Source organism: Triturus cristatus, chromosome 5_2 (assembly GCF_964204655.1).
Source record: "Triturus cristatus chromosome 5_2, aTriCri1.1, whole genome shotgun sequence".
Lineage (NCBI taxonomy): Eukaryota > Metazoa > Chordata > Amphibia > Caudata > Salamandridae > Triturus > Triturus cristatus.
Genome location: NC_140588.1, coordinates 601,755,389 through 601,765,143, shown reverse-complemented (window position 1 = coordinate 601,765,143; position 9,755 = coordinate 601,755,389).

The following is a 9,755-nucleotide window of genomic DNA, read 5'->3' as shown; positions in this document are numbered from 1 at the left end:
TAAGGGGTTCCTAGGAGACCGCAAGTCCACCAAGTAGGTGACAGAACTCTTGCGCTCCACAATCTCAAAGGGTCCTGTCCACTTGTCCTGGAGTGCACAAGGCTCCACAGGGGCCAGGACCCACACTTTTTGGCCAGGTTGAAGCTCAACCAGAGTGGCATTCTGGTCGTACCACCGCTTCATTTCCTCCTGGCTGGCTTCCAGGTTTGCCTCAGCAAGTTGCCTGAAACGCCTAGTCTGGTTCCGGAAAGCCAGCATGTAACTGTATACATTCTGGGGAGGTTTCCTGGGAGATTGCTCCCAGCCTTCCTTGACCAGACTAAGAGGTCCTCGTACTGGGTGGCCGTACAAAAGCTCAAAGGGACTGAACCCTAGAGACTTTTGTGGCACCTCGCGGTACGCAAAGAGAAGGCATGGTAAGAGGACGTCCCACTTACGCCTCATGGGTTCCTCGAGACCCATAATCATGCCCTTCAGGGTTCGGTTGAAGCGCTCAACCAACCCGTTTCCTTGGGGATGGTAAGGGGTGGTGAACTTGTTGGTTACACCACACTCTTGCCAAAGGGACTTCATATATTTCGATATGAAGTTGGTCCCCCTGTCAGACACCACCTCTAGAGGGAATCCTACTCGTGAGAAAATTCCCATCAGTGCCCGTCCCACCACGGGGGCCGTCACTGTCCTCAGAGGGATGGCTTCAGGGTACCGGGTGGCATGGTCCACCAAGACCAGGATAAACCTGTTGCCCATGGCTGTCTTGGGGTCCAGGGGCCCCACAATGTCAATCCCCACCCGCTGGAATGGGGTACTGACCACAGGGAAAGGTTGGAGTGGAGCTTTCAGCTTCCTTCCACTCTTGCCACTTGCCTGGCAAGTCTGGCATGTCCTGCAGTGAGTGTCAGAACTCCTGCGCATTTGGGGCCAATAAAAGTGGGTGACAAGCCTTTCAAAGGTCTTGTCCTGCCCCAAATGTCCTGCTAACGGTACGTCGTGAGCCAGCCCCAGTAGGAAGGCTCTGAACTTCTGGGGTACCACCAGCGCACGGGCTGACCCAGGTTCAGCAACCTTGGGCTCGGAGTATAGGAGGTCGTTCTCCCAGTAGATCAAGTGAGTTCCGGACTGATCACCATTGGCCTGGGCTGCAGCCTGCTGCCGCATACCCTCTAGAGAGGGGCACTCTTTCTGCTCCCTGCAGAATTCCTCCCTGGTGGGGCCTCCTTCTTGCTGCCAATGGGTCAGCTCAGGCAGGTCCCCCAGTTCGGCTATCTGTTCCCCGGTAGGCTCCAGGGCATCCCCCTCAAGGTCTGCTTCCTCCTGGGCCGTGGGAACGTCAGGAGCCGGATTCCCGTGCCTCCCTTGCCCTCTCTCTAAGGCCGGTTCCTGGGCCTCTCCCTCAGGCTCCAGGGTTCCTTCAACACCCCTACCGGCTGCCATCGACCGGGTGGTCACACACGCCCAATCAGGCAAGCCCACCATCCGCAGGTGAGTCGTCTTCTCCACCTTTTCCCAAGGGGAGCTCTCCAAATCGTTACCTAGGAGACAATCAACAGGCATGGCCTCTCTCACAGCCACTTGCAGAGTACCAGAGACCCCCCCCCACTCAAAGGGAACCTGAGCCATTGGACACTGACTCTCTGTGTTGTCAGCGTTGACAACACGGCAGAATGCGTGCGGGACAACCTGCTCTTGAGACACCAGGTGCTGCTTGACAGCAGTCACACTGGCTCCAGTATCTCTAAGAGCCCCCACCCTTTTGCCATTTATGGTCACCCACTGCCCATACTTTTGAGTATTGGGGGGCAGCTGGGCCTCAGCGACCATCTCACTGTCTCCTAATGAGACTAGGGTCATCTGTACGGGATCCCCCGCCCCTTGGACGTCTATCTCCCTCCCCAAGGCTACACTATTCACCTGCTTGGGGGGTGGGGCACCAGAGGGTGCTGGTTTACCATACAGGGGGCACTTGGGATCCACGGAAATGTGCCCCAGGTTGTTACACTTGTAACATCTGAGGGGCCCTCTTTGAACAGGGTTACCTGTCGGGGCCCCGGTCTGCTTCGGGGGTGGGGGTGGCTGAGAACCTTTCCCTTGGTTCCCTTGGGAATTACGTTGGGGCCCTTGGTAGAACTCCCTCTGTTTACCCTTGTCCCCCCCACTCTTCTGCTGGGGACCCTGAACACCTTTGGCGGGGCCTCCCACGGGACCCTTGTGGACCCTGGTGCTGATCCAGCGGTCCGCCTCCTCAGCAAGCTTCCTCGGGTTGGACAGCTTGCTATCGATCAGGTGTTGGCGTAGCTCAGGAAAACAATTATCCGACAAGTGCTCCCATGCGATTAAATCAAACAGCCCTTGGTAATCATCCACCTTGCTACCCTTCACCCAACCATCCAGCGCTCTGCAAAAAAAGGTCACATATTCTACATAAGTGGTACCAGGTTTCTTGGTGCAATCCCTAAATCTCTGTCTGTACAATTCAGGAGTCAACCCATACCTTGTCATAAGAGCCTCCTTCATGTGTGGATAGGATGTGTGGACATCAGAGGGGAGGTCTAGCAGTGTGTCCCGCCCCTCACTCAGGAACCTTCCCCACAACCCCGCTCCCCAATCCTTCTCAGGGACCCGGTGGGAGGACATGGCTACTTCATAGGCCCTAAACCACTGCCCAATATCATCCTGCTTATAATATTCTTTGACTACATCTTTAGGAATGTGCACCCTTGACTCTGTTGAATTGCTGCCACCAGAGGGTGAGTTGTCTAAACTCCTGGCCTTGAGATCCAACTCCCTCATTTTTACCTCATGCTCCATGGCCAGTTTCTGCCTTTCTCTCTCCATTTGCAGTTTTGCCATCTCCACCTCGTGTGCTCGGGCGGCACTCCTGTCGGCCAACTCCTCTGGTGACAGGCCTCTGCTAGGCTCAAACACACCTTCGGGGGGTATCACCTCCCGGGCATTCTCTGGGAACTTTGATTCGTGCCAGGCTCTCAGTGCTGTCACGTACTGATCCTTGTTGCTCAGTCCACTTTGCTTGATTCTGTACTTGGAGAGATATCCCTTCAGGACATCATTTGTGCACTTCCTCAGTGCCTCGGGCTCCCAATCGATGTCATCTACTCCAGAGAATACAGAGGGCGCTCCGCTTCCGTTGACTGAGCTAGGCATGGTTTCTTAAGGTGGAGATTTTTCTTTAGCAACCACTGTCACTCAATCTGTGGCTGCGTTATAGGTCTGCTCTACGTGGTGATCAATAATTCACTGTATGTAAATCATAAATGCAAATTCGAGATCCCACCGCTGCCACCAATGTTAGAATGGGGAACCTCTGGTTGGCACAGGTAGGTACTTGTGACAAGCAGCGGTCCCTTCTTCTATTCAGGGCGAGGGAATTACCCCTTCAGAACAACCCCTGCTCACCCTATAGGTAGTGTGGCGCAAGCAGTCAGGGCTAAACTTCAGGGCGCTAGTCAGTTAAGCATTTATGATAACACACAGTAAATCACAACGATCCCCCACAAACGGACACCAAGCGTAAGTTGTATCAAAAATACGGATGCTTTATATAAAAGATTCTTTGTTACGCAGGCATGTACAAGACCATCAATAACGGTTACGAAATGGGAGCCACAAGATGATAATTAGGCACTGTTCTTGTCTTTGGTAACTTATTCGATCACGAGCGCTTCACAGGGCTCGGTTGAGTCGGTCCAGTCACGGTGAGGCGCAGCGTATCCGGGATACAGTGATACGGGGAAATCAGAACGTTGCGGACCCCGAGTCCGATAGAGAGTTCACTGTACCTGGGAACGTGCGGTGTGGTTGGACGAGTCTTCAGGGGAGATGCAGGTTCTGCACCTCGTGGGTCTTCCGGGTCCAGAATTCAGCGGGCGGCTCTCGGTAGACAGGTGCGGCCCAGGGCCTCCGACACGGACTGCGCGGGAGGTCACTGCGGAGGGCGGCACGGTCAGACTCAGGCTGGGAGGTGAAGCGGGGCGGCCGGATACGTTACGACGTACGGGCGGCCGTCCGAGGCTGGATTTCACTTCCCCACTAGAAATCCGGCGGGAGGGCGAGAGGGCACCAAGCGCGCTCCAGTAGCAGGCAGGTGACAGGGAAGCGGGACGGCCAGACTCGATGGGTCCAGAGCGACTCAGGTAGAGCGGGGCTCTCGGCGAGTGGAGGCGGCCAGGCTTCTGGGTGTCACGGCCCTAGGAGGGATGCGAAGGTGCGCAGGGCACTCCGGCGGGAGAAAGCACACGGCTCGAAGTCTCAGACGAGCGGAGACACGGTGAACCCACTGGTCCTGGGGTTCAGTTCAGGGGGCAAGCTCTTCTTCCAAGCCCTTGGAGATAGTTGAAGAACAAAGTGCAAAAGTCTCTTTCAGTCTTTTTTCCTCTCCTTCCTTAGCAAGGCACCTACTGCAGGCCAGTCCCTCAGGTCAGGGAAAGTTACTCCTCCTTCAGCGTCTTCCCGGTCCTTCTAGTCAGGCAGAGTTCCTTCGTGGTTCAATCTGGATCTGATTTCTTAGGAGCCAGGCTCCTACTTTTATACAGGGATTCTTTTGTTCTTTAGCGCCAGGGGTCCTGGGCCTGGCTCAGTCCAGTTTTGGAGCACTCTGTTGTGGTGACTTGGCTTGTTCCTTTCAGCAGCAGGGCAGAGACATCGGCCGCTCCACAGGGGGCGGCGCCGGCTTTGTGGTGGCAGAGCACAGGTCTATTCAAGAGTCAGGGTGCACTCCTCCCACCCATCCTGGGGTAATCTCCCTACCCACCACCTGGCAGCCAACCTGTCTCCTGGAATCCCCCAGCCCTGCTCCTGTACTGTTGCTAGGCAGAACACACACACACAGCAGAGGCAGACTGAGATGGTTAGGCACGCAAAGGCTAACTTTCTAAAAGTAGCATTTGAAAACCCAGGATATTAAAATAACCCTTACTAAAAGACGTATTTTATTATCCTGAGTTCAGGCATACTAAACATGACTTTCTACCATGCTCTCTGAGTCCACTGGGGTCACAGCGTGTAGCGATCCCAGCAGCCCATTCTGGCCTATGGAGAGCAGGTAGCCTTCAATAGTGAAAAACGAAAATGGCTGTAATTCACTATTAAGACATGCCACCCACATCAGGGCATGTCCTACCTTACACCTACAATGCACCCTGCGCTCAGGCCTACCAGAGGGGTGACTAACATGTAGTTAAGGGAAGGTTTAGGGACTGGTAAGTGGGGACACTTGCTCAGTCAGCGCGACGGTACCAGACCGCGCGCAGGTTCTGCAGTGGCAGACCCTAGACACATTTTACCCCGCTGCTTCGGTGGGTGGCACAACCAGTGCTGCAAGCCCACTAGCAGCATTTGGATATACGAGCCCTTGGCACCCCTGGTGCACTCTACTAGGGACTGATAGTAACCCAAATAAACCAAACGTGGAAGTCAATTCACATAATACATTTTACCATAGGGAGCACTTGCACTGTGGCACTGGATGGCAGTGGCACAGTGCCCTGAGCAGCTAACATCAACACAAAAACACATTGAGGCACAGACAAAAATGGAAGGGTGACCCACGCCAATGGTGCCAGGTCTAACAGTGTTGATAGTATGCAAAGTATAAATCCTCATGTTCTTTTTCTTCAGCTCTCAGGAGAACCACCAGCCAGATGGAAAATATGGTTTTGAGTTGATCTGGGTGAAATCTTATTTAGATGGGATTATGCAGAATTAAACAAGGAGCATAACCCAGCAGTTAGCGCTATTGTCCTAGAGCAAAATGCACACTTGCATCCAAAATGGACTATAGGGTGCAAAGAAGCGTTAAATGCAACAGAACACGGACAGCAGCAACCAGCAACCGCTCACACTCCATAAGTTTGTTCTTCCTGGGCTCCTGTGATCGGTTTTGTGCCAAATTACTGACAATTATGGAAACGGGGCGTAATTACGTAATTATCTGTAATTTCGCAACTAAAGAGTACCACAAAGTTACCTAAATCACTCCTATTACTCCAGCACACTTACAATTTCAGTCAGGCCAAGAATGTATTTAACATTTTATTAGAGAACCACGTTTGCTGGGATGAAACGGTCCAAGACAATACTTAAATTTAAAAAACCTTCACTACAAGACCCTATTAGAATGCATTTCTGAGGCTTCATCTAAAGAACTTGTGAAAAAGATAATTCTGGGATCGTAGCAGTAAATGATACAATAAACAAGCATCCCCCAGAAATAATTTTTCGGAAAGGTTTGGACCAAAGTAAAATAGGGGGTAGATCTAAAAAAATAAATTGATCAAACAAAAGCATATCTGTTTTAGATGTGGGCTCTCGTCGCACAATCCTAATGGTTGTTCCCGTGCAGCTAAAAGAGCCATGTGTCAGAACAAGTGTAGACAAGCTCATTTAGCTAAAGAATGTCTGAGTAACACTAGGGTCAATTGTTTGACGCAAGAAAAGGGTGTCCATGAGGATACATTCTTAGCGGAAGATACAAATGATGATCTTTTCAAGATAATTACTGTGGATAATAGGAAAACCTATTTATTCGATGACTCGTAGCTAGGATGACCATTATTAATCAAGAGTTCTTTGAAGAGAAATGGAGTAACAAGGATTTAAAACCATCTGATAGGAACCCAGGGCTAAATGTACAAAGGTAATTATTTGCGATTACCGAATAGTGAATTATTGCAATTCGCTATTTGGTAATCTCAAACACCAAAGTGCAAATGTGTCTTCGACACATTTTGCGAATCCCGGTGGGTAGCAAATAGACCTACCGTATGAATATTAATGAGGTAGGTCTCAGTTTGAGACCCATTGGGAATTGCTAAAATCACAGGGATGGTGGACTGCTGCGGTCAGCAGACCACCATGTCTGTGATTGCTTTTAGATAAAGCAATCTTTTTTTTTTTAATGCAGCACATTTTAATAGAACCGTTTAAAAAAAAAGTTTTCTTTTCATTGTGTAGGAGTAGGCAGTGATCTGTTTTTACAAACATTCACAAATTGGAAGGGGTCCCATAGGGATCCCTTCCCATTTGCAAATGGTTACCACCTACTTGAGGTAGGTGATAAAATGTAAATGTTTTGCAACTGCATTTTGGTCGCAGAACATTCACACATGTCACTGCAATTCAGAATTAGGGAGAGATGCCCTAAACCCGCCCCTACCTAATACGGAATTGCAAACCCAATTTGTGATTCAGTAATAGGTCACCGGATAGCAAATGGGGCTTTGTACATGTAAAAAAGCCTTTTTGCGTTTGCAAATGTCTGAGCGTTAGACCTGGCATCTTATGGCACGGTCTCCCCTGACCTTTTCGGCTTTCGACCTACTGGTTGAACCTTGTTTCGCTGGTTTAGAACTGGCTCTGTGCTTGTCATATACATACTGATGATTGGTGCATACATGATGGCTGACCAAGTGTGACACTGCTCCTGTTTCTGCTGGTGGCAGACTGCCGAGCGATCGGCTCAGTTGGGGGCATGGTACCTGAAGTGTTTGGGGCTTCTGCGGACTCTTGGCCTATGTTTGTGAGGAGTGATTTCATCTTTGTTTCCTGCAAATTTGCCTGGTTTAATTTCTACCCATTGTCTATTACTTTTGAGGCACAGCATGAGAAATAAGAAGGCTGTGAGCTCCATGCAACTAGATACCCCAATCCTACATCAATTGATAGAAGGCTACAAAGGGCGGCGAGTTTCATTAGCAATGAAATAAACCTAATTGAGAGAAGACTTTCCCTCGGTTCATAGAATCTGCCCCTACCCCTTGCCCAATCCCATGTTTCTGTAGATTTGGCTACATTTCATGACATAAGGCCATCAGACCCCTTGGCACAGTCTTCGTCTTTGGCCAATAAAAAGCCATTTACTCCAGGCGATTAACTTCTCGGGGTCCAGAGCATGCCTGAACTCCACTGCAGCTACAGTATCAATGTCGGCTGCAGTCAGAGATCAAAGTCGGGCTGAAAGCACTCAGAGATTATCTGCTCCATTACTGGGTGATTCCACAGCAATGTTGCAATTGTCAAGTCACTGCCCGTTGATTCCACCACTAATGGGTAATGATCCTACTCTAAATCGCATGAGATACTGCCAAAGGGAACCCCTGGAGACTTGCGCAAGATGAAGAACAGAGAACGCAGGGGCTCAGCTCAAATCATTGAACAGCCGGTGATCAATCTACCCCCAGCTTCCTGCCCCTATGTTCTGGTTCTATCAGGAGTTCCCCCACTGTGAAAGGATCAACACGAGACACAAAACGACCTCTTGAATAAATCTCTGCATTGGTTAACCAGTCACAGGAACTTCCCACTCAAGTTGAGAAGCGAAATGTTGCTGATAAGAAGAGTGGGTTGGATTGACCCTGGGCCTGTGGATGGACAAGGTGGCTCCTGCAACTGATTTGAGCTGGACTATGCACAGGCACAATAAATGTGCCCCCAGTGCAGACTTTCAGGCACTCTTAGAGTGCACCCAACCAGCCCCAGTACACTAAATCCTGTCTGGGAGGTGGTCACTCCTCCCTGTGACAGGAAACCTATTGTCAGGCCTTCCCCTGCTCAAGCTCAGCTCAGCAGCAGGAGGGCAGACTCATGTCTGTGGCTGGCAGCATCCATTTTGTGATGCCCAGGTCGAGAAAGCTGGTACCGGGTATACTGGTGTTTCACATAAGTCCCCCTAGAAGGGTGGAATCATACCTCCCCCACCAGTTACTGGCAGGGAGGTATGATTCCAAGGTGTTTGACACCAAACATGACATGTTTCTAAGCAGCCATTTTAAAGTTAGCATTTACTGCAAGGTTATAATGCACGTAAATATATATGGTTGGCTGCATCACAAACAACGCTGGAAAATAGGTTCCAAAGGCTGTAGAGGAGCTCTGCTCATGCAGGGGCACCCTCTCACATAAAACCCAGCACCCTGCCTTCAGGATTGATAAGGCCTGCCAAAGGGGTGACTGATAGGTTTATATGTGTAGTGATTTAGAATAGATATAGGTAACCTATATCTAACTAAGGGGTGCATGCATCACCTTACACAGGCTGCAGTAGCAGACCTGTGGTGCCATTTTGAATGGTCTCTCAAGGGCTGCATAATACATGCTGCAGCCCCTGGGAGGCTTCTGGGGTACCTATGCCCTGGGTACATGGTGTACCATATACTAGGAACTGATAAGGGTGCCCCAGTATTCAATCTGGAGTGTACCTAAAGTACATGCAATCGGGGGAGCTAGAGGGCAACTGGCAAGATGGGCGCACTGCTGTGAGGCTCTGCCCGGCCGAGCTACAATCTGTCTATTTTCCGCTGCATCCTGCAAGTTTAACGCCTGCTACATTCCTGTGCGGACTCCTGTTGCCCGACGGAGTCCACTGGTGGTGACTGGGACCCTGACGAGCCACTATAAGCGGTCGAGTGAGCTTGTACTGCTTTGACACCGCGAAGCAGAAAATGGCGGCCACTGTGATGCTGTCTGGCCTAGATCTTCGTGCGGCGCCCACCGCTCTGTGAGGTGGTGTGACCTACTGCTGCGACAGCCTGTCCTGCCACGCTCCTGGTGCTCTGGTATCGGAGGTGCCAGGAACTACCTGCTCTCGTTGTGGGTGGCGGAGACCGCACAGACCGCACGGAGCGAATCCCCGCAGTGCCGAGAACCACCATACCTGCGACTATTGCTGGCTGAAACTCTTCAGACTTCCGGACGCCCATCGGCGCCGGCTGCGGTGGGTGGGGCTGGGGCATGGCTGAGGC